Raw genomic sequence first — 24232 nt, 5'->3', positions numbered from 1 at the left:
TGCTCACATTTGTGGCTTCAGGCATTTTGCTGCCTGACGCATCTCATCTTCTACTGACCTAAATTCACATTTTTGCAGTTCCTTCAGGACATTCACAGCAGGCTGACTTTGCTTTGATGATAGAAATGTAATAAATGTCAAACACTGCTGTGAGTATTTACATGCAAATGTACATTGAATCAATCATTTACATTGTGCAATCAAAACAAGAAGGTTGGAATTCAGCAAAGAGTCAAAAGTCAGCATTTTCTGCCTGAAAATAATGTGCTACTGAAAAATACCTCACCAGCTCTTAAACTGAGCTCAGGTAGAACAGCTGGTAGATGCCACCCATCCTTTCCTTAGATGTGAGACATGCAACTCGATCAAGTTGTTACACACTGCCTTCCTGTGGCTCCTGAAAATATTTTCACTCCAATTTTCACCACAGAAAGGCATCACTGCATCACTGTTCCCGTCATCCATTCACAAAGCAATCCTCCTGCCCAGCTCACAGCCACCTGAGCAGCCCCAGTCCACTGAATTCTCTAGATCCTAATGCTGATCCTAATGTGTAGCTATAGAGCCTGGTCCTACTCATATTAAACTCAGTGAAAAAAAGTACATTAGATTTGATGGCACAAGGTCAAGCAGTCAACAGAAATTTATTCTCTTTTGTTTGTTCCTTTCTGTTAGCAACTTGTATTTTTCACCATTTGGCTGTCTCTTTATACCCTCCATCCTATTTCTGAATCGTTCCTCGAATTATCCCTTGTCATGGCTCTTCCTCTTTCCCTTTATTTAAGAAATATGTGGTATCAGAAAATTAGGGGAATCAGACAGTGCTGGTTCTTTTCAGCCTATGCTTCTCTTCTGCAGTATTTAAATTTCCATTGCAAGAATAAAGTTGTGAATAACAAGAGTTATTCATAAATTAAGCAAGAAAAGCTCCCTCTCTGCTTGATTTCTCCTTGGAGACAGTAAGAGCCATTGAATTAAGTAAATTGTATTCACTGGGCACAGGAGTACATTTTCAGAGCTAGTAGCTGCTCTCAGGGGATTTGTTGTAGTAAATTGCTCAAGTTTCATAGGCCAATGGGCATAAGAAGGTAAACTTCGTGCTAACAATCGCAGAAGAAAAAATCTTTCTCCCCCAAGGAAAGAAAGATGGTTGAAGGAAAATAATATAAAGCACTGGCTCAGTGAAGGAAACATATTTAAAGAAGAAAGTATATAAAAAGAATAACAAATATAAGTGGATGACAAAATAGAGGCTTTATCTACCTGCACAAAGAAAAGAAATCTGATATTTATGTAGCAGTGTGACCTCAGGAAGCAGTATCCCAGCGTCTGTGATATTGCCCACTGTTCTGAGCAGGACTCTCCTTCAAAAATGTGTTAAGCATTATGATCAGTTTAGGGGAAAAGAACATGAACAGGAATTGAAGAGATCATAGTTTACATTAAAAAAAAAAAAAAAAAAAAAGATAAGAATGACTGATTACACAACAACTACTGGCAAGAAAGAACAAAATCCCAGACTGCTAAAAAATCCCTGTAGATGCAAAGAAAGGGAGGATCCATGTTGTACGGAGTCAAAAGTTGTTAAAAAAGCCAACAATGCAGAACACTAAGAAAGGAGAGAATGTCTCCTTTAAGTGAAAGTTATAAGCTGTAGTTTGCTCTATGAGAATTATTTGTAAATACTATGGCAAGTATATGTATGTTGTTAATTCCCTAACGTCAGGACCGTTGATACTCTCAGTAAAAGGGGTTGACCTTGTTCTTGTAAAAGTAAAATGTGTAATATTTTGTTTAATATGTAAATTATCATTGCTTGAATTATTTTGGATGCATAGGAAAAGAACTGATGCATTTTAGGCCATCACAATTCATTCTGCAATTTTCTGATCCCTGCAGTGTGATGCAGACATTCCCTTGCAGCTGTGGTTCTATTATCTGCAGAAAGATGCCAGGTTGTTTTGTGTCATCCATCTGAGTCCTCCCATCCTCCCGTTGCAGAACTGATGGGAGAACGATGTGCAATGTCAAACATACTTCCATGTGCTGGGCCAAAATTAATTACACAGGACTTAGGCTGGCTTAGACCTGCTTACTATCCAGCACGTGACAGCATTCGCTGTGTTGGGAAATGAATGACTGGCGCTATCCCACTAATGCATGATGTAACCATTAACTCAAGGGCAGTCACAGAAAAAGCTACAAGGGATGTATAATCAGTAGAGCATACACACTATTTGCTAAGTGCCAGCTGTTAACCCAGGCTAGAAAGTTAATTTTTAAAGGAAGAATTTGCTGTCAGAGTGGTATGTGCTCCCACAGCTCCCAGACAGATTGCACCTTGCTGGGATCCGGCACCCAGTCTAGGAGCACTGGGGACAGAGCAAGCATTTTTTCTTCCTGAGCTTGCCTGCTGTCACTACCCTTTTTCCTACATTTTGTGAGTCTGACTTCAGATGACAATTTATAGCTTAGCTGAACAATAAAAAAATCAGGATTTTTTTCATTTTTCATTTCATTTCACTTTTCATTTTCTCAGTGTTTTGTAGATATATTCTTTCACTGCGATATACAACATACATTACAGCAAATGTATGTTTGTCTCTACACTGCTGAGAAGGTGTAGGTAATAGAGCAAGGTGATTTCTCCCAGACAGCTTCTAACTGCTGTGGTGCAGAGCAAGGACTGAAGAATTCCTGGTTCCCTTCCTCTTCGTCCTGTGTTAGGGGTTGACATCATGTGTGCTCATTCACATCTCACAGCCAGGCATTTGGAAGGGCAGCCATCCAAATGGACAAGGGTGATACCTGCTGCTGGGTTTCTGCTGAGAAGGTCCTTTACTTTGGTTTGCTTTGACATTTGTTTTTGAAAGCAATTTAATTTAAGAGGGTGGTTCCTTTGCTTGCAAAATATTTTAGGACTGTCTTTGAGTAATCTGTCTGTAATGTCAACTAGTTTTCAGCTGTTCCATTACTCTGTGATATGGGGCAGTGAACAAGTGCTTGGGGACGGCACTCATGAGCACTCAGGACCTGTTAGCCTTCCTGATTTTCTTTAACAATATTTCTAGTTCCACTGCTGCAACAAATAAAACTGAGGGGCTTATATGTTGCCTCAAGTTGTGCCAAGGGAGGTTTAGGTTGGATATCAGGAAAAATTTCTCTACAGAAAGGGTTGTTAAGCACTGCAATAGGCTCCCCAGGGAGGTGGTTGAGTCACCATCCTTGAATGTGTTCAAAAACCGTCTGGATGTGGTGCTCAGGAAATATCCTGATTTAGTGGAGGGTTGTTACAGTTAGGGTAAAATGGTTAGGTTGTGGTAGAACTTGTTGATCTTTAAGCCCTTTTCCAACCTGAGCAATTCTATTATTCTATGATTCTATGTATGTGTGAACTCCTGAAGCTAGAGGTGTCTGCATTGATTATCTGAGTCACTCCTTACTGAAATTGCTGTGGCTGCTGCTCAGATCCCACTGATGATGGCTATGCCTCACATGTGTTCTTTACTGAATTACCTCATGCAGTGTATTACTGCAGCAAGTTGATAATAATTGCTTATACAATAGGCATCCTTAGAACTAACCTGGTACAAGCAGTGCTTTGATTAAACTGTCTAATGCTGTCTGTATTTTGGAAAAGTAATTAGTATCCATGGTTATTTTCCTTCTTGTAGCTTTTCCCTTCCTAAGTGAGTAATTATTAGAATTTATACAATTTTAATGGAATTTAGGCTACACATCAAGTATTCAGTCATGCTGTATCTTAGAGAAAATGTTGGTGAGCTTTTAAAATTCACAGTTCTGCCACAGTGGGTCCCTAGAACACCTTCAGATCATGCACTAATTCTCAAATTGAGTAACTTTTTTATGATGATATTCACAGCGTCCTTTATTACATCCTGAGTACTGCAATGTAGTGCAGAAAGTGCTTCCATCTCCAAGGGAGAGAAATTACTTTTCATTTTCTCTATGAATAACTGCCTGTTTTGGTTTGAATTCATCTACATACTAAACCTCTCCTGCACTAATTAGAGGCCCATTGTCATTAGGCCTCATCTGCAGCCAATGGAGAGAGACAGGCACTTCTGCAGGGTGATTCCTCCCACATCACCCACTATCTGGGCCTGGAAAAGAAAGTGAGAGGTTCCTGCAGACAGCCTGGGATAGCTGCATTCTTCCAAAAACGCTAAATGCCCAAAGCTACCTGGGTAAACTGCGTAGTATTTAATTCCTGCAATTTTAACCATTTATTTTAACCATTTATGTTAAGTCTGTGGACTTTGCTATGTTTCCATTTTTTATTCAGTCATCAGAGGAAGAAGGGCAAAGATAAATCTACTAGATGATATCATACATAGACGGGATGAATCATGCTCTAGCAGTTTCTGTCCTTTTTTGTCAATGACAAAGAGTTTGGAGTGACCATCTTGAAGCAGTCACCTAACTTTTAGATGCTGACAGAAATCCTTTCATAAGTGATAAAGGAAAGTATCAGTTTGGCTGCTCAAAAGACTGTAGTAATCTTTTATTTTCCGTTAGGATGGAAAAAAACCAGCAGGATACTAACTCCCCTATAAGCTTCTGTGAGCACCATTCAGAGCTACTAGTCTCTGACTTGCCAGAAGATGGGAAAATAGCTCAGTCTTCATTGCCATTAACTTAATTACTTCCATATGTATGGTAAATTTTATGTCAGAGAGATCAATAGTCACTATACTAATTTTTTTTATCAGGTAGCTAAGATATTAACAGGACAGAGTGGAACTGAGCTTTCAACTTTGATGGGATGATGCAATAGAGGAAAAAATAGATTTCACTGTAGAATACTTTGAATCCTTAAAGAGGATTAAATATGAGATGAAGATTACAAGTTTCATGAAGATTTTAAATTTCTCAAGCCTTGATCACCTATTTTTTGTAATAATGCCAGCAATGGATTTTTACTGCTTTTTATGTCTTTGTTTACATGGCATTTAAAGTTCTTTAAAAATCTTTGTGATTTTGTTATCGTATTTCATGCAAGTTTGAGCAGCCGGCTGCTACACTGAGAAATTCCTCACAAGGCTGCACAAACCAGAGTTAGAGAAGTGGCTTAGTGCTGGCTGGTGCAGCCTGGGATGCATTCTGCACTGCAGAAGGAAGATCAAGAGTGAACTTCAAGTTTACTACATTCTGGTGTTACTGGCTGCAGTGTGCAGAAACTCAGTTTGGTTTTGCACAAGGAGGAAATAAATGACGTTAGAGGTGATGTTTTAATCCAGGCAATTGGAAAGAAGAAAAAAAAAAAGGGCCTATTTTTTTAAACATAGTTATTAATTCTGGTTGATGCAGGCAGGTATATACCTCAAGGCAGGTATATAATAACCTTCTTGAGGTTACTGTAAAATTTCTGAATGGCTGAGGCATTGTAAAGAGCTTTTAATGCTTCTAGAAAAAAATATGAGGCACCAGAAAGTGGTGGGCAGCTTTGTAAATGCGGACTTCAGTCCCCGAATGTCCATGCTGACTACCAATGGAAAAAGCATGCAGTCTTTAAAGGCTTTATCCAGCAGATACTCCTGCAGTTTGTCTCATCTCTTCAATTTTTATGTTGTCTGATGTATCTGTAGCCAAAAGGCATTTTGCATCAGTCCATCTACAAAGAAATAATTTTAAGTCAGAGATGTTTAAATACTGCAGAATTCAAAAAATACAGCCCTGAAAGGGCTCCTTGGAGATTGTCTGATTATCCCCTGCTTTACAAAGGTAGGATTAATTACACATTTCTTGAAGGATTTCCCAACTCTTTAAGGCAAGGCATTCTATGGTTTATCTACCCTTACTGTTAAGAAGATTTCTAATATTTAATTTAAGTCTTTGTTAATTTGATTGAAATTCATTAATCCTTGTCTAACTCCTAGTAGACATGGACAACAGGGGCTTTTAAGTACTTCCCCACTATCATGCCTATTGCAACCATTACCACGCTTTCCTAATATTCTCTTCTAAAGACTAAAGAAATGTTCTTCATTCCCTCAATGTGGGGGCTTTATTACATCTCTCTAGTGCCAGTCTGTTTTTCTGATCATTTTCTAGTGTGGAGTTGTGAGGGTTTTTTTGGCAACAAATTACTGCAGTACAATCTTTTTGCTCGTGTCTAATCAGCATGGAAATATTTACAAGCAATAAACAACTGCTCGAGGCCAAAGGAAAGCTGCAAATTAATAATTTCATACTCCAAGTGAGTGGTACATATTGGTTTCAGAACTGTTACTATAGCCCAAAGAGCCTGACATAGGCTCAATTGACAAAAATTGAGTTGGTAGCTCCAGACAGTTTCTTACCAAGTCACACTGAGTTTTGGCTCACCTACCTGTACCACCTGCTGCTGTGGATGAAGTGCTGCATGCTTTAGCATCCACCAAGGAAGCACCTCCTCCTGTGCAAAGCTTCAGTGGGCATTCAAGGCAGACGGAGCATCAAGAGTAAGGTATAAAATAATTAATTGTAAATCCATTCCTGAGGTATCCTGCATTGGGTTATAGATAATTATGAGTTACAAAACTGTTTGAAGTAGTGACTAAATGGTTGACTGCCAAAAATACAGTGAAATGGCTGTGTATATTCTATGGAAATAGAAAGTGATTGACATTTGTGGTACTTCTGATGGAGAAGGGTCTAGAGGAACAACTCAGAATGGGGAGGCAAATGTTTTGGTTACATAAAAACATACCTATAACAGTCTTCATTTTATTGGGCTCAGATGTCTGTGAAATAACTTGAAAATGAACGATTATTTCCCTAATCTTTCCTTGAAAAACTATTACAATAAAGTCCCACTGTAAAGAAACAGGAGCCTTTAATAATCTTTAACATCGAGGTGCTGGAGCAGGTCCAAAGAAGGGCAACAAGGCTTGTGAAGGTCCTGGAGAATATGCCCTATGAGGAGAGACTTGAAGGAACTGGGGTTGCTCAGGCTGGGGAAGAGGAGGCTGAGGGGAGAACTTATTGCACTTTTTAAATACCTGAAATGTGCTTACAGTGAGGGCAGGGTTGGTCTTTTTTCACTGGTGACAGGTGACAGAACGAGGTGAAATGGCCTTAAGTTGTGCCAGGGGAGGTTTAGGTTGGATATCAGGAAAAACTTCTTTACAGAAAGGACTGTTAAGCTCCCGTGAATAGAAGAATAAGATCCCGAGGTTGAGTAACTATCCCTGGATGTGTTTAAAGACCATTTGGAGATGATGCTCGGGGACACGATTTAGGGGAGGGTTGTTAGAGTTAGGGTAGTGTAGTTAGGTTGTGGTTGGACTTGATGATCTTTAAGGTCTTTTCCAACTTCTATGATTCTATGATTCTATAATCTTCTAGTCCATCATCAGGGTCTTCTTTTATCTGGCAACACATGAATTTGGCAATAATGTGACGAGAGAAAAAGATGTACCTCCAAAATACATGCACTGCTGATGTAACACTGCCTTAGTTTCTGCTGGGAGGGAATTGTTTTCTTCACAGTGCCTGGTATAATGCTGTGTTATTGGTTCTAGGAGAAAAAGACTGTTGATAACACACCAATGTTTATAGTTGCTGCTAAGCAGTGTTGTACAGAGCCAAGGCAAAGGGCCAAGGAGCTAGGAGGAAACAGAATTAGGACAGCTGACTGAAACTGGCCAAAGGATATTCCTTACCATATGACATCATGTGGAAGGAGTTTTGAAGGAGGTTGGAGGGCATCTCACTCTCTTCTGCTGCTTGGGGATCTAGCTGGGCATTGGTTGGGGAGTGGCAGGCAATTGCTTGTGCATCACTCATTATAAACATTTATATATAATTTGCCATAATAATTTCATTTTCCTTTATCTTAGTAAATAGTTTTATCTCGATCCACGAATTCTACTTTGTGGTTTTTTTTTTCGATTCTTTCCTCCATCCCACTGGGAAGGCAGGCAGCGAATGAACACAGTGTGGTGCTGAGCCACCTGCTGGGTTAAATCCCAGCAAACGCTGGTGGCGAAATTCCTGCAGTTTGCAAAATCTTCCCTTTTTCAGTAAATTGATCATTTCCTTTATATTCACAGAAACATCTGTCGAAGATTATTTACTCTGTGTTTCATTAACACAGAAAGAAGTAAACAGCAAGAAATCCACCATCTACACAACTCTGCAGATTATTAAGTTTGGAAGCTTTATCTTGCTTTCACATTCTGTTTGTTTCATAATGACTGAATTACAGATGGTTTTGTTAGCAAGTTCAGATCTCTGTAGTTGGGATCTGAAAGACTGAACTGGAATAATGGATTAACTCCATTTTATACAAGTGATTCAGAAGTTCATATATCATCTTTATATAGGTAACAGCAGAGCAAAGTAGAGCATAGAAAAAAAACTGTAATGGTGCTCAAATGACTTGAATAGCAAAAACACACTTCAGAAAATATGTTTTTATATTGCAAAGAATTAAACTATTGGAAAAAGGCATGCAGTCTGGATATGAAAGAGCCATTTCCTAAAGCTATTTCTTCAGGGCCTATAAACTGTGGGCAATGCCATGTCGAACTGTGATGTAATTTTTATATCCTACAACAGTATTTTAGGACTGTGTATGAAAAATAACCCCTGATTGCTGACACTGCTGCCCAAAACCACCATTTCACTTGCCGCGGGTCTTCCTGAATTTGCTTTGGCGCTGGTCTTTATGACACAAAGCAGTCTTTTTATGTCTTTAATATGTAGATAGGTAGCCTGAGAAGACACTTAGTGCTTCTATCCTGCTTTGCAATCCAAATGCACTGCTACCTTTGCATGTTTCAGAAGTCGTTTAAATTCGTTTCACAGGCAGGTGAAAGACTTCAGAGGCATTTTATAATGCAGATTCTCTTTAAGGCCACATTCCAGCTGTGTTTGAAGGTGTGGAAAGTCACTGCTGTTCCAACAGCTTCTGCTAGCTGGTAAGCAACCTCCTGTCCCAGCCGCTGTGAAAAGCCTCGCGGTTCCTTTCCTTCTTTAATTCAAATTCAGGTAGTCATCCAGACGCAGAACATTTATGACCTGCTTTAATTAGCACTTTTCTCAGCAGGCTCAGTAAATTGGACTTTTTTCTTTTTTGAAGGTAACAGACAGCTGGATCTGTTTTCAAGCCTCCTAGTAAATTGAGATTCCTAACAATTGAAATAATTCTTTTTTTTTTTTTTTCCCGAAGTTATTTTACAAGTGCATAAAGACCTAATCAGGCTGAATTTTTAATTTCTTGTGGTATTGTTCTTAATATAGAAATTACAAGGAAAAGATCCCTGGGTCTGATTCCTCTTTCCTGGCAGAAACAAATCAGGAATATCCCCTGGTGAACTTTCGCCAGATAGATCCATTCCATATTAATCCAGTCAGAAATGGATCTGATTTCTGCAGAAGTTAGGTATGAAATAAAACCATAAGAGAGAGAAGCCTGTGAAGCACCTGAACTTCTCTTAAAGCGGGGCAAATATTAATTAGGATCTCTTAGTATCTACGTCTCAGAACTCCTGCATGAATAGTTATGGCAAAGCTTTAATGAGTTTTTACTCTCCTTAACTTCACAGGCAGGGTGGAAAAAAAGCAGACTCAGCAGGGAAGTTCTGAATGCTCAGGAGAAAGAGCTAATTTAACTGCAGGAAACTCTCAGAAGAAAATCCTTGAGATCAAACTCCTAATCAAGTTCAATCCATACAAATGTGAAGAGAACAAAAACCTATCAGTCAAACACACTGTATAGCACTGCTGAATGGGAATTGTTTGATGATTTTTTTAAAGAATATTTCAGTCTGTTCAAAAAATAAACCGTAAGCATAGATTTCTCAAAGAAATTTATGCATGTGCACATTACCTAGGCAAATGTTCTCACAACTTGAAATATGCCATCGAAGCACTTACGTGCCTCTTTCTGGCTGCTGCAGCCCATGGGCCTGCCGTGTTATGGTGAGATGGTGCTGGCAGTGATTTTGGCTGAGGAATGCTACCCACATCTGCGTTGCCCATCTGCTGATTTCTTTGCCTGGGGCAGTGAAGTCACTGTGTTTGGGGTGGAGGTCAGTATTACTCAACAAAGATGGTTTGTTCCTGGCCAGGATCACGGGTGATACATTCTACTCAATGGTGTTCTCAGTAACTATTGCATGGTTACCAAGAACATTGATATTTTAGAAAGATGAGAATAGAGAATATTAATTTGGATTTTGCACGATTTCCACATAAATGATTTTCAGGTGGGTTGTATTTTTATAACAGGGGAAACGTTCTGGCCTGCAAGATGTGTGTTAGTACCAAAAAGTAAAGTCTGGCAAGTGATAGTGAAAAGTGGGATTTACTGGGATGCAGTGATGTGTGTATCCCAAATGGCAAGGATCTAGGAACATAGGGAAGACTATAAAATGCTCTTTTGTACTCTTCATTCTTTTCAATTGAAAGGATCCATAGGAGTTTATTTCATTTTCTCTGCAAGGGTAATGAGGATGTCTGCTTCTCTTTCTTTCCACATATGCTTTGAGCCAGTCTGTATGCAAAGGATCACTTCCTGCATGCTCATGCTAATGTGCAGGCCAGTGAGTTTATTCATGCTAAAGACACAATCCCAAGCACCCTTTATACTGATGAGTGTTGGCACACTGACATCAATTCTCATAGGTGCATGAGAGCTATGTGCACTGCAGTGAATTTCAACAGTGAGAATGTGGGACTGGATACACTTCAGAAGGATGTTGTGCTGATGCTGTTGGTGTAAGTTGCAGCTGAGTTTCCTAACCCTTTTTGCAGTTGGGATGGAAAGGGAAGGGTGTCAATGTCTACTATTCTTTATTAAAACTGCAGCCTTTAGTATGTACACAGGGTACATGGGAATATATATTTCTTGACATAAAACCATTTCATTTAGATTGCTTTTAGCTTCCACATCTGAAGATATAACTTGAAAGTTGCTTGGCATAGAATGACATAAAAGACAATGAGACATGAAAGGCAATCAGGTAAATAAGAAAATTCTTATTTACTAATTTTTATTGTCATGGCAGCTTTGCAAGGGTTTAGAAAGATGTAAATTAGAAATGTCATTCTGAAAGGAAAATTAGTTATAATGCAAGACTGAGAAAAAGAAGCAAAATAGCCTTCTCTACAGCTTTCAAAAGGCTGTACATCTGAGTCCAGGAAGACACTGAGGCAAACCACTGGCGGAGCGCTGTGTTGCCCATTCGGCCTGCACAGAGGAACACGAGGCAGACTGGCTGTGCAAACCTACCAGCCCCAGAACAGGAAAAACCCAAACTGTGGAAGTGTGGTGCTGTTCCCAAATAAAAGTTCTATGGAGGCAGCAACAGTATAGCTGCCCTGCAGCGCTGAGCGTGGGACAACGATCTGCCAGTTCAGTCATGGGGCCTTGTAGGATCAGGAGGTGCAGTGCTGAACTGTCGTATGTAGGGAGCTGCTCAGGCCCTAAACATACACCAGACAAATTAAAACATATCTGTACCAAATAGAACAGTGCTACACGTGAAAAGGTGAGATGTGTGGATCTGCTCTGCTGCTTTCAGGACCCTTGCTCATGTGTCTGCACTGGATTGTGCTGTGTAGGGAAGCTGTCTCATTTGGAGATAACAGAAGAAAATCTTCCCTGGGCTGCATTACATAATGCAGACAGACAAATGGTGGGAGTCTTCAAAATGACTATAACTGCTGTAATACAATAGAGGGCTCTGTGCTTAGACAACCTGACTTGCCAGCATTCAAGAGGCATTTCCACCTGGACATTTTATGCATGCATAGGAAGGAAAATATTGCCTCAGTTTAAATCACAGTAAGTTCTCAACATTCCTGCTTTTATTATATGTGTCACCTACAACCTGGGGCAGAGTATGGAAGTGCACTGCTTGCCATGGCTCTTCCCCAGTGCCCTGGTTTCTGTCACAGGGAAACCTGTGACAAAGGCTGGAAAGAGACCATATGAACTCGGGACAAATCTCTAACCTGGATGCTCAGAAAGTGAGATTTCAGGATGTTCATATTATACACTTGCTGATCAGATCTCATGCAGTTCACACCCCTAGGTCCTAGAAAATTTAAAAACTATAATTTCCCTAGAACTTGCAGTGGTTTTATTGAGCAGCAGAGAAGGCGGGTGGCAGTAGCTATGATGGATGGCCCAGCTCAGTGAGCAGCTACATACGTGCTGGGGGCCTGGGCAACAAGCACAGTTCTCCAAAAAGCAGTGGCCTTCCAAGCTGTAAGTGCACACTGCTGGCTATATACAGCTTTTTGTCCTGTGGTTTGTTCTTAAGGCAGCAGAGTTCAGTTTTGCTTACACTGTTTAAAAGCTTTGGGCCACTTTTGCCTTTGCACACTACATGTCTGGACTTCTGCAAGGCCTTTGACATGGACATCCTTTATTTCTAAGTTTGAGAGAAATTTTTACTGAGAGTGTGGTGAGGCTTTAGCACAGGTTGCCCAGAAAATCTGTGGATGCCCTATTCCTGTGTTCAAGGCCAGGCTGAATGGGGCCCTGGGCAGCCTGATGCAGCATGTGGCAACGCTGAGCACAGCAGGGGGTTGGAACTAGGTGGTCTTTAGGGTGCCTTCCAGCCCAAGTCATTCTATGCTTCTGTAATTCTATGATATCCCATTATTTTATTTGTAGCATTCAATGATACAGACTGTGTGGTAGATTTTTATATCTTTACCAGTTTTTCTTCCCATCTGCTTCAGACATCTCTACCCTTATTAGTTACCAGCTGTTGCTTTTCTGCTTTTTATTCTTTCTCCACTGTCCGTCAGCCAGCACATACACCTTCCAATCTGTGTCATATCCAAATGAAATCAAGAGCCACCTAACAGCCGCACTCTTATAATTTGGAGGGCACAGAGACATTTACCACCAGATTATTGGGTTGAATCCAACTCATTCAGTAGCAACTGGAAATTTTGAGTGTCTGCATACTGGCCGGCAGCTGTGGGGCGTGACACTGGTGGCTCTTCTCCAGTTGCTAATGGACAGATGTTCGCATTATATTACACAAACAGCATTAGCACTTCTTCTGGCAGCCTCAGCAGGGGGGCTGATACATTCAGCGGCCGTGGGGCTGTTTGTAACACCCAGAAGTGGCCACAGAGAAGCCTTGCAGTACTGCAGAAAATAATGTGCTGACCCCTGTAGGTGATGGGAACCTTCTATATTGGCAGCTGAGCCTCTTGCTTTGGAAGTGTTTGATGCTAAAAGCCAGAGAGGATGCAAGTGAATGTCTTAAAAACAAACTGGTAAGTTAATGAGGCGTGAAGAATGGTTTGGTCAAGGTTCCCTGCAGCTCTTCCTTAACTTTTGTTTCCCATAGTCCTGCAGAACCATTTCCATGTCTCTTCAGCTTCCTCAATTTTCATTCTATTCCATAAGACCACTTCCACCATGCATACCAATGCTTCCTTCCCATTTTAGGAACTGCCTGGTATTTCACTTCTTTATTTAAAACTTCCGCCAGCAAAAGCACTGTTCTGGGAGCAAATTCTTGTTTGGATCCTGTACCGAAAAAATGAAGTGTTAGAGGAGAGAAAAACACTGCTACAGGTGAAGTGGCAGAGCCTTGCAATCTATAGCTTGTGCTGAAATAGCAGCAGCTACCATGAGTTTCTCAATAGTAAATCGACCTACGAGGTCTCATTATTGGGTATCTCTATTTTCCTTGTTCATCTCACACATCAAGCTGGCTTGATATTTTCCATGAAGAAGGAAGTATTTGCTTTTACAGAATTCAACCCAGACAAGAACAATTTTTAGAATAACACTGAAAAATCTAAAACTCTTGATTTTTTTTCAAGGCTTTTACCAATTAATATTGTTTTAAAATTCTTATCTAATGTACAGAAGCATATTAGTAAGGAGAGGTAAAACGAATGTATACATATATATATATAAATTCTATTCCAACTTGTTCCTTCACCACAGAAAACTCTTTGCTTTAAAATATTTTTTAGCATAATTTTAGAATGATATTAAAAACTATCATTTTCTAAATCATAATTTCTAAATTATTCTTCTATACATTTATTTAAAATCAGTGTAAAAATATAAGTACTAAATAGTGGCTGATTCTAATGATTGTATAAAATAAGGACTATTTTGACTCTATCATTTTGGGATTTATCATTAGATCTATTTACTCATACATTTATGAAGGATGTGTCATGTAGTACAGAAAGCCGTAAAAGATAGTACACGAAGAAACCAGTATGTGTGATGTTTGAAAGGTTTTAATATTGTAACAAAAATCTTGACACTAAAATCAACTCCAAAGACAAAGCTGGTTTTCTGCTGGGGGAGAAATGTATCCATTAATGAACTTCCACATTACAAGGATAAGTGAAGGTCTGCAGCTCAAAATGGCTTTAACCCATGGCTACCTGCCACCCCACTGTTGTGAGAAGCCCTTAGTCTAAAGGGCTATGCAAGTGTCATCACAGTGAGGAGTTTAATGACATAGTGGGAGGTTGTTTCAGTACCTCCATATGGCTGGTAACATCCTTTGCATCAGCATCCACCAGAAATGCTCCAGTGCTCCTGCCTGAATCTCTGTGAGAACAATCAGAGGGCACTGTGCTGCTCAGTTGGGCAATCCCCAACCTAGCAACCTCGGTCTCTGCTCCCCAGTGGCTAATTCCCCCTGCTGCCTTGTTTGGCTCCTGTTGGCTCTTTATGCTTGAGCACCAGAGAAGGCAGTTCTCTTCCCCACCTCATTTCTGCATAGCAAACCCATGAAAAACATGTTGCCTCCACTGGTCAATCCAAAAAGTAAAAGTTGAAATATAAAGTACTTCTTACTTTAGGAAAAAAAAAAGTTTCAATTTGTTTTTGGAAATTTTATATCACAAAACTAGTTGTAAGACCTTTGACGGATAATGTTTTGTCACAGTAATTACTGTGATCAGCTAAGACAGAAGACACCTTTAATCAACTACCCTGTAATTATGCTAAGGTTTACACCAAATGACAAATCCCAATTGGCTGGGCCAGAGCCCTGCCTTTCCAGACACGGCTAATTATATTGTCATCTCACTTGTTCATTCATTCCAGCAAGTCCTGACCTGCGGTACCATGTAGGTGAGTATTTACTGTTTATTTCTATGTTGTTTGGTTTTTACTATTTTGAAATTTAAATCTCCATAAAGGAAAGGTAAATTTCAGCAGTAATTTCCAGCAGGATTGTGAATACTCATTGACACATAGCAACATATCTGCTGTGATGAACCATGTGTTGAACTTCTGCGGTGTGATACTATCAGTTTCTTCTCTCTCACCGTCTTCTGATTTTTTTTTTTCATTCCAAGTGATTCCTTGACTACTACATACACAAAAGATTACTTACAAGCAGTAAATATACAATTGTCACAGTTAAATCTATGTGTACATATCAACAAAACTGCTAAAACCATCTCACTTTAAATTTCAAACGCTTTAGGTTACTGCTAGTCTGGGTGATTTTTTGGGGTGGTGGTGGGAATAGATTTCCTTTACAGCTGGGGTATGCTAACAGGGAATGTTGAGTCAACTGGAATAAATTGACATTTGGGGAAGTTTAGTAAGGATCTATTTGTCCATAGTGAATGTTTCTACTTAGAGGTAAAAGAGATGAGACCTTAATGTGTTTAACCACTCAACTCAGGTAAATGATACACTGCAGTGTAATAGTTTATTTTTTATATGCAGCTACAGGAGGGTGAAGCAAACCACAAAATATCAGAGGCAACAGGTTTGAGTCAGAGCTGCTTAAGGACAATAGAGCCAGTGCTGGGCAGCTCCTGCACAAGTTGTCTTGAGTTTTCCTGAAGCCACCAGAGAGGAGAAAGCCCAGAGAGGGAGGTGTGGATGTGAGGGCATCTCCACACTGAGAGCAAAGCCTGCATGACCTGTGCCATCGAGGGCATAGCGCCTGTAGCAAGTGGTCCAAGTTGACTTTCTCAGCATGTGAGACGTTAGGTCTTTCATCATAAAAGCAGTGACATTGTCTCTCAAATTGTCCGCTTAGCCAGGATTTTAAGAGTTTGCAGGTTATTTCAGCTAGAAGAAAAGCTGATGCTGAGGTCAGGTACCCTAGCTGTTTGGTTCCAAGAATCACACAAGTTTTAACCTCCCTAGCACTGGCAGATCAACAAATTGCTGTCTATGGAGAGCTGCAAGCCTCTGCTTTCCAGCTCCCTTACTGTAAATCCCTCTTCTTAGGCTTTCTTTAAGGCTTATGCTAATGTGCTTGCTCAGGCAGGTCCGGCTGCCTTCTCTTTCTTTTCAGATAAAATTGTTAATTCTTTGCATAACCATTTCCCCAAACAGTGCTCGATAATGCTAATTTCTCCTTTATAAAATCACCGGTGTTCTGCATAGCTTTGTACTCACCTTTGTTTTGAGACTTTGACATCTGCTTACCATCTCTCTCACTTATCTCCAGGGATGGGTGGCAATTACGCTGGCTGTTTGGTATTAGGAGGTTTATCAAAATAACAAAAGACCAAGAGGACTGGAAAGAAACAAAGTCAATAGAGACACAGTACGAAACAGCAGGAAAGAAATTATTCTTGTGGGAAGGTTCATTTCTTTACTGCAGTTTCACCTTTTCCTTATATATAGTCATATGGAATAAAAGAATACAGAATGAATTACAGTCCCAGAAGAGGAAGTTTTAAAAGAGAGAACGTTTAGGTATAGCACAAAAGATCTTGAAATCACATACTGTGAAGACAGATACTAATATATAAACTGGTGCTGAAGTTTATATACATATTTATTTCCAAGGCTAATTCCCACTTGAGGACCCCCTTACCTCTCCCTCGTGGCTCTAGTTATAAAGCATTGTTACTAAAAGCTGGGAACAATTTCATCCATTCAGGTAGGGTTCACTCCAGTAGTAAATCTGCTCCCCTGCTTTCAAAAAAGAATGCCGCTATTGTCTCTCCTGTAGCATCCTCTCCTTTAGAAAGGAGGGCATGATTTTGTGACTGAAACTGCTTTGCATTCTGAATGTGTTAATTTTAATTCTTCTGCTGTGTTAATTTTAATACTGCATTACTTAACATGGACTAAATGAAAGCCTATTCTGTCTCTTCCTGAGATGTCTACAACAGTATATTTCACCTACAAACACCTATTTCAAAGGCACAGCTACTTTTGTACAGTGCAGATTTGACTATTTTGTATTAATTACTAGGACAGAGTAATGATTTGCTAGGGGGGGTGAAATGCCATCTGCTTTCACCAAAAGTGTACTGTAGTTATATTTCCATGCTGCATGGAACACTTAAGAGGAAAGAATATCATGTGTTTTTCTGCTCAGTTCAGATGTCTGGTTTTCAAAATAATACCTCTATGAGAGATGATAAACATACATGTTTATTAATGGCATATTATAATCTTCTAGATTGTTGTCTCCCTCTGAGACTAGCCATGAACTTGCAGACAAAATGTTGTCTTGTTTGGAAGAGCTCACCTGCAAGATCCAGTAAGCTGCCTTGAAAGCCTGTTTTTGAACTGCACTTCCAAGTACATGGACAGCTCTCTTGTAAAGACTGCTGTCCAAACGAATTTAAAATAATAGTGGAATACGAACAGGATTCAGCTGCAAAGCAAAAGATATTACACATCTTAGGTGGAATTGCAAAGCATTATTTTGATGAAAGTATTCAAAGATTATTTGATTTACTCAGTTGTGTCCCCATGGGATAGGAGGAAAATCGATGAAAATTACACATACAACCTTGTCATGTTCTTAGAGGGAAGAACAGGTTGGATATGTGAACTAAAGCAGAGAAAATGTGTTGACCTTTTATTCTGAAGGCTTCTAATTAGAGTTATTAGTAGGGTTCAGTGGGATGTGGGATGCAGCAAAGAATATTTAACTAAAAATAGGCCAAATATAACAACTTGTTGCATTTTGAAATGGAGCTGTGACTTGCCCAATATTCTATATATTTTTTTCATGCGATACTGACTAGTATTGCACATTTTTAATTATTTTAAAGTCTGCTACAGGGTTCTCCACAAAGTGACAAGTGACAGATTCTTATTTTGTCTTTGATTTCCCTGCAGTAGATACTGTCATTACAGAATCTGAGTTCTGCCAAATCTAATTATATACTGTACAGCAAACAAAATGTTCCAACTAGTCTTGAAAATGTGTTCAGGCAGCTTATTCGGCTACCTCACTAAACAAACTCAACAAATCAGAACATCAGTAAAAAAAAAGCTGCTAGGATATTACAGAACTTTACAGAGTTGGAAATTAGAACTTTCAAGAGAAAAAACTGAGAAATTAAGAGGATAAAAGAGTTTTCCTAACATTTCAAATTAGTTAGGGAACACAGGAGCAGTCATAATAAGACTCTGAAAACCAATTGGAAAGATTAGCAAAAACATATAGTGGAATCACAGATAAATAATCAAATATTAGTTTGACTAAGACTTTTGTATGCACATTTTTAAGGCAGACTATCTAGAGCTTGGATGCTCAGCTACTGACCTTTAACAATATCGACATATTTTGATTTCTTCCACGGGCAAACTAAATTCCTCTCAGTTGGGAATGTCTGTATAGAAATTTGTCTGGAGGTTTTCTCAGGCTACAGGTCCTCATGCAACCATTGCCCTGTACTCAGAAGAACTTAAGAATGAGAGTAAGCAATCACGTAAGAGCTGGTTTGTCAGTCATTGCTGATAAGGACAGCTCCAGCACTGGGGCGTAGTCTGACAAGAACTTCTTAAATCATTGGTGCTGGCTAAACTAGCCAGTTTTGCTGGTTTGTGTACTTAGGAAAAAAACAAACCTTCCTCTCTTCACTTTTGGCTGAGGCATTTTTAACCTCAACGACTCATTGCGTGGCCCCACACATAGTTGCAGTAGTTCAAATGAGAAGATTATATGGAAGCGAGGGTGGAGTTTTAGAAACTATTATGAAAATAAATGCTTACCAAATTCTGACTTTACAAACAAGTGTATCTTAATACCTTTCTAACAAGGCTAAATTCTACTATGCAAAGGCTTCATGCTTAATGTCTGATCTCGTTCAATTTCCCATCAGCTGTGCAGCATGTATAGTTCATGTTTGCACCTTCTTTCTGAGAGGCTACCTGATTCTCACAAGTGTTATTCTCACAGCTCCTACATGTATGTGTTAATTGAGTATCACTGTCTTGGATTTTAGAAATGCCAAAATGACTCACCTTGGGGTGCAGTGCAGCTGCAGGGTTATTCTTCCCTTTCTTCTGTGGCTGTTGTATGTCTCTATGTATGCCTGTGATACTATGGCCTAGTATTAGATATGGAGGTTGGTGGCCCTGCATGTGGCAAGGGGGGTTGGAACGTGATGATCTTTGAGGTCCCTTCAACCATTCTATGATAAGCAAACAGCCTCCTGCCCAGGTTCCTTCCCTTTAAAAGTGTTTAAATCATCTCTAGATCACAGTTCCAGCAGAGCAGGTGCTTTCATACACATCAGTAGCACTTTTCACTTCTTTCAGACTCCTCCAGACTAGAGAATAAGACAATGGGGCCATTTTTCACATCACTACCTGAGGCAGCCAAGAACAGAGCAGAAGGAATTTCAAATACACTCAGTATTTTCTGTTGATCCCTCAAAAATAGAGGTGTCCAACAGTGTGAACTGCTAACAGTATGAACTGCTTTGATCCTATTTGGGGAACCATGAGTCAATGGACTGCACTGGTATTGCTGATACTTTCTGGTTTGTCAAAAACAAAAAAACAAAAAAAAACCATAACAAAGTCCTTTGTACTCTACTTCAGGTTCTGAGTTTAAATACATTAACATACAATTAAACATATTCTTAGCACTTCTTAGTTCCTCTGCTACTCGGGAATCATGGAAATTTCCTTCTACTTAAGTGTTACTCAGTGGTGCTGTCTTTCCTGAAGATGAGTCTTTAGACAACTTCATATTTTCCCAGTGTTGAGATAAGGGAAGATGCAAAGCAAATTGTCCCAGGCACTTAGAAAGCTACGGTGTCAAGAACTCTATCTTCTCTATACTGTTGGGAGTCATCTTCACATTATTTTAAGTAGTTCTTATAATGCAAATGAAAGAATAGGAACTAAGTATACAATACTCCGGTCTCATTTGTGTATTTGACCACATTTTTTCCACCACAGCTTCACAGTGATTTAAAGACAAGCACTGCTCTATCAGGAGCAATCAGATCCATGTGCAGACTTCTATCTGTATTTTCCTCAGCACAGTGAAAATACTGATTTTCATTATCAATTTGTTATTATTTTATATCATTAAGAAGTATGAATAATATACATGTTTGCAAGGCAAGAAACAGATAATAAGCTCTTGAAAACTATTATAATTAAATTGATGATCTCAGGCTTACTCTTACACGCTGTTATTGAAGTGTGGATATTGTATTCCTCTTATTTTCTAACTGTCTTTGGCCAAGTGGGGCATTTTTAAAGAGGACCGTGTAGTTTGGCCCAAATCTATGACAGTGCAGCTACCAAAATGCGGGAGCACACTTGTATTTTCAACAATGTGTGTTTCTGCAGTCCAGTTTATGCTGTGGAAAAAAAATGATAATATAATTAAACCAAAAAAATTCCCGTGATATGTAACCTTTACAAATGCCAAATTCAGGAAAATCTAAAGCAGAAATTATTTCCCTAGACTACGGACATTTAGCTCCATCAGTATGTACTTCTAGTACATAGCTCTAGCCCCAGAGCAATTAGTGTTAATATATGGTAAAGATATTGACTTTTTGACAAAGACAAGAGCAGCTTTATTACTCAGCTCACTTAGACTGATATTCAAGGAGACTGAAAAGAGTAACATTTATTAGAGCTGTCATCGTTAGGCTGGACCAAAGACAATCCTTTTAACTGGAAGCCATCACATAAACTAATCTATCAGTTTATACTCAGCAGAGTACATTACACCAGGATTTGGAGAACTATTTCCCAACAATGTTAAATCAAACTTTGTAAGATGAGTCAGTAATAAATGATTTCCAGCTGAACCAGTAAATACAGTATTCAAAGTGATAATTTCCTCTTTATCCACTCATGAAAAAGCTTTCAGTCCTGTAGTTCTGACTTCTGTGGAGTCAAGAAAACTTTCATAAGCAAAATAGAGGCATACTGAAAACTTAAACTACACCCTACAACTCCTTTATTTAGATGACCCCATGTTGTTATGACAGCAACTGTTACATGAAGGATCCACTGTCTTGGCAAATGCCAATGTATATCAGCTTCTGTGTGTGATCATTCCATTAAGTTGTATTTGCATAAGTGGAAAATACTTTTTTTAAGTGTTTCTCCATGGAATTATTTTATTTTGTCCTGGAAGTCTCAGTTTGTACCATATCAGGAAACATAACATCATTTGGATAATGTAAGAATCAGCAATGAGAGACAATGTTGGATATAGTTACAAACAAGGAAGGTGAAGGCTGGGGGTTGCAGCCACTACAGAGGGACTGGCTGCAGTGACCATGAGATGATAGAATTTAGAATCCTGAAAAGCAGGAACAAAGCAAATGGCAGGACTGACTTCAGGATCACTAACTTCAGGACAGCAAACTTACACTTTATAAGAGACTGGCTTGGAAATTTTCATTTGAGACTACCTTAGATGGAAGACAGATCCAGGACAGCTATTTAATCTTTAAGAATCACCTTCTCATGAATGGTCCATCCCAACACACAGAAAAACAAGCTAAGAGACACCCTGTATGAATAAACAGGGAACTTCACAAAGCTAAATCCCCAAAGGAAGCACACCTGAGGGAAATGCAGAGATAGAATCATAGAATTTTAGAATCACAAGGTTGGAAAGGACCTACAAGATCAAGTAGTCCAACCATCCTCCCATCACCATTATTACCACAAGCTACTAAACCATATCTCGTAGCTTCTCATCCAGATGCTTCTTGAACACTGCCAGGGATGGTGACTTCATCACCTCCCTGGGCAGGCCATTCCAGTGCCTGACCATTCTCTGAGAGAAAAAGTTTTTCTTCATGTCTAACCTAAACCTCCTCTGGTACAATTTGTGGCTGTTTCCTTGGGTCCTGTTTGTTGCCTGGGAGAAGAGGCCAAACCCCTCCTCACCACAGCCTCCCTTCAGGAGGTTGTAGAGTGCAGCGAGGTCTCCCCTGAGGCTCCTCTTCTCCAGACTAAACAATCCCAGCTCCCCCACTCCTGTACTCCATAAGGTTTGTGCTCCAGACCCCTCACCAGTTTTGTCGCTCTTCTCTGGACACGCTCCAGGGCCTCAATGTCTTTTTTGTAGTGAGGGGCCCAAAACTGAACACAATACTCGAGGTGCGGCCTCACCAGTGCTGAGTACAGGGAGATGATCACCTCCCTGCTCCTGCTGGCCACACTATTTCTAATGCAGGCCAGGATGCTGCTGGCCCTCTTGGCCACCTGGGCACACTGTGGGCTCATGTTCTGCTGAGCATCAACCAACACCACCAGGTCTCTTTCTTCTTCACATCATCCAGCCACTCATCCCCAAGCCTGTAGTGCTGCATGGTGTAATTGTGGCCAAAGTGCAGAATACTGTCACTCAGATACTGTCTGAGTGTGTAAGGATGGCACTTTGAAAATGAAAAACCCACCCAGACTTGAATCTGGCAAGAGATGTGAAGAGCAACAGAAGAAAATACAAGAAAAACAATATAAAAACCAAGCAGTGAGGCAGGAGATCTGGCAGCAAAAGAAGTGGAAAAGGTCAAAATACTCAATGCCTTCTCCACTTCATTTTCTATTTCTAGGATCCCAGGCTCCTTACATTCATAGGAAAGACTGCATGGAAGGGTCATCCTTAGTGGAGGAAGATCAGGTTACGGAACATTTAAACAAACCAGACAAGTCTAAAAACAAACCCAAAACAAATCTAAGTCTATGGGTTACAGTAGCATGTGCCCAAGAGTGTTGAAGGATCTGGTTGATGTCATTGCAAGGCCACACTTGATAATCTTTAAAAGGTAATGACAACAGGGGGAGGGTTCAGAGAACTGGAAGAAAGTAAATGTCACTCATCATCAGGAAGGGCAAAAAACAGTGACCCAAGGAATGACACACTTGTCAGCGCAGTCTCACCTTGATCCCTAGGAATTAGGCAGAGCAAATATTTCTGGACAATGCTTTAAAACATTAAGGACAAGAAGGTGACTGAAAGGAGTCAGCACGAATTTACAAAGAGGAAATCACGCTTGGCCAACCCGATTGCCTTTTATAATAAGACGACTGGCTTAGTGGACAAATGGAGAGTAGTGGATATTGCTGATCTTGATTTTAGCAAGGCTTTCAACATTGTCTCCCATAGCTTTTTCATGAAATACAGGCAAGTTATATGGAAAATTAAGCTGAAAACTGCCTGAACTACTAAGCTCAAAGGGTTGTGATCAGTGCCAGAATGTCCAGCTGGAGACCTCACTCTGGCAATATACGCAGAAGTTTTAGTCAGCATCCAGTACTATTTAACATCTTCATTAATTATCTGGATGATGTGCCCACTTCATGGTGCCTCCTGTATTTTCCTCCATGCTCTCATATGCTTTAAATATTCTATGGCCTAATGATGAGGCTGCTGCCATAGCCAACTCTCCACCAGTTTTATAATTCCGTATGATGCCATATAGTATGGAAAATCCCTTTGGCTGGATCCCAGGTTGGGTCAGCTGTTTTGGTACTGTCCCCTCCCAGCTCCTTGCATACCTCCAGTCCCCTCACTTGCAGGACAGTGAAAAGCTAAAACATTCTTCTCTCTGTGCAGCGCCACTCAACAACAACTAAAACATTGGTGTGTTATTAACACTGTTTTTCTCCTAAAGCCAAAACATAGCATCATACCAGATACTATGAAGAAATCAAATCTATCCCAGCTGAAACCAAGACAACCACCACCGCTATCATTATGTTCTTGACTAAAAGTAAGTGTGACTGCTCACTGCGTATGCATGCGTGACCTCAGGTTTCCTAATGCATTGTGTTCCTGGGCACACTTGGCCTTTTGGACACTTAATCTGTAAATGTGAACCAGCCTCAGCAAAAATATAGATAGCCATATGCCAAGATGATACACAGCTTTTGAATCTGTTTAAGAACTTCTGGACAGAAGATAGAGTGCCTTTCATATTTCAGATACCTCACTGAATTAAATGAGTTTATATGGATTGTTTTCTTTGATGTGTGCCAACGTTCTGGTTCCAATTTTGTGTTATCTTGGATCTT

The sequence above is a fragment of the Meleagris gallopavo genome, chromosome 1 (assembly GCF_905368555.1).
Source record: "Meleagris gallopavo chromosome 1, MGAL_WU_HG_1.1, whole genome shotgun sequence".
Lineage (NCBI taxonomy): Eukaryota > Metazoa > Chordata > Aves > Galliformes > Phasianidae > Meleagris > Meleagris gallopavo.
The sequence above is the reverse complement of the archived record's forward strand: the minus strand, read 5'-3'. Positions refer to the sequence as shown.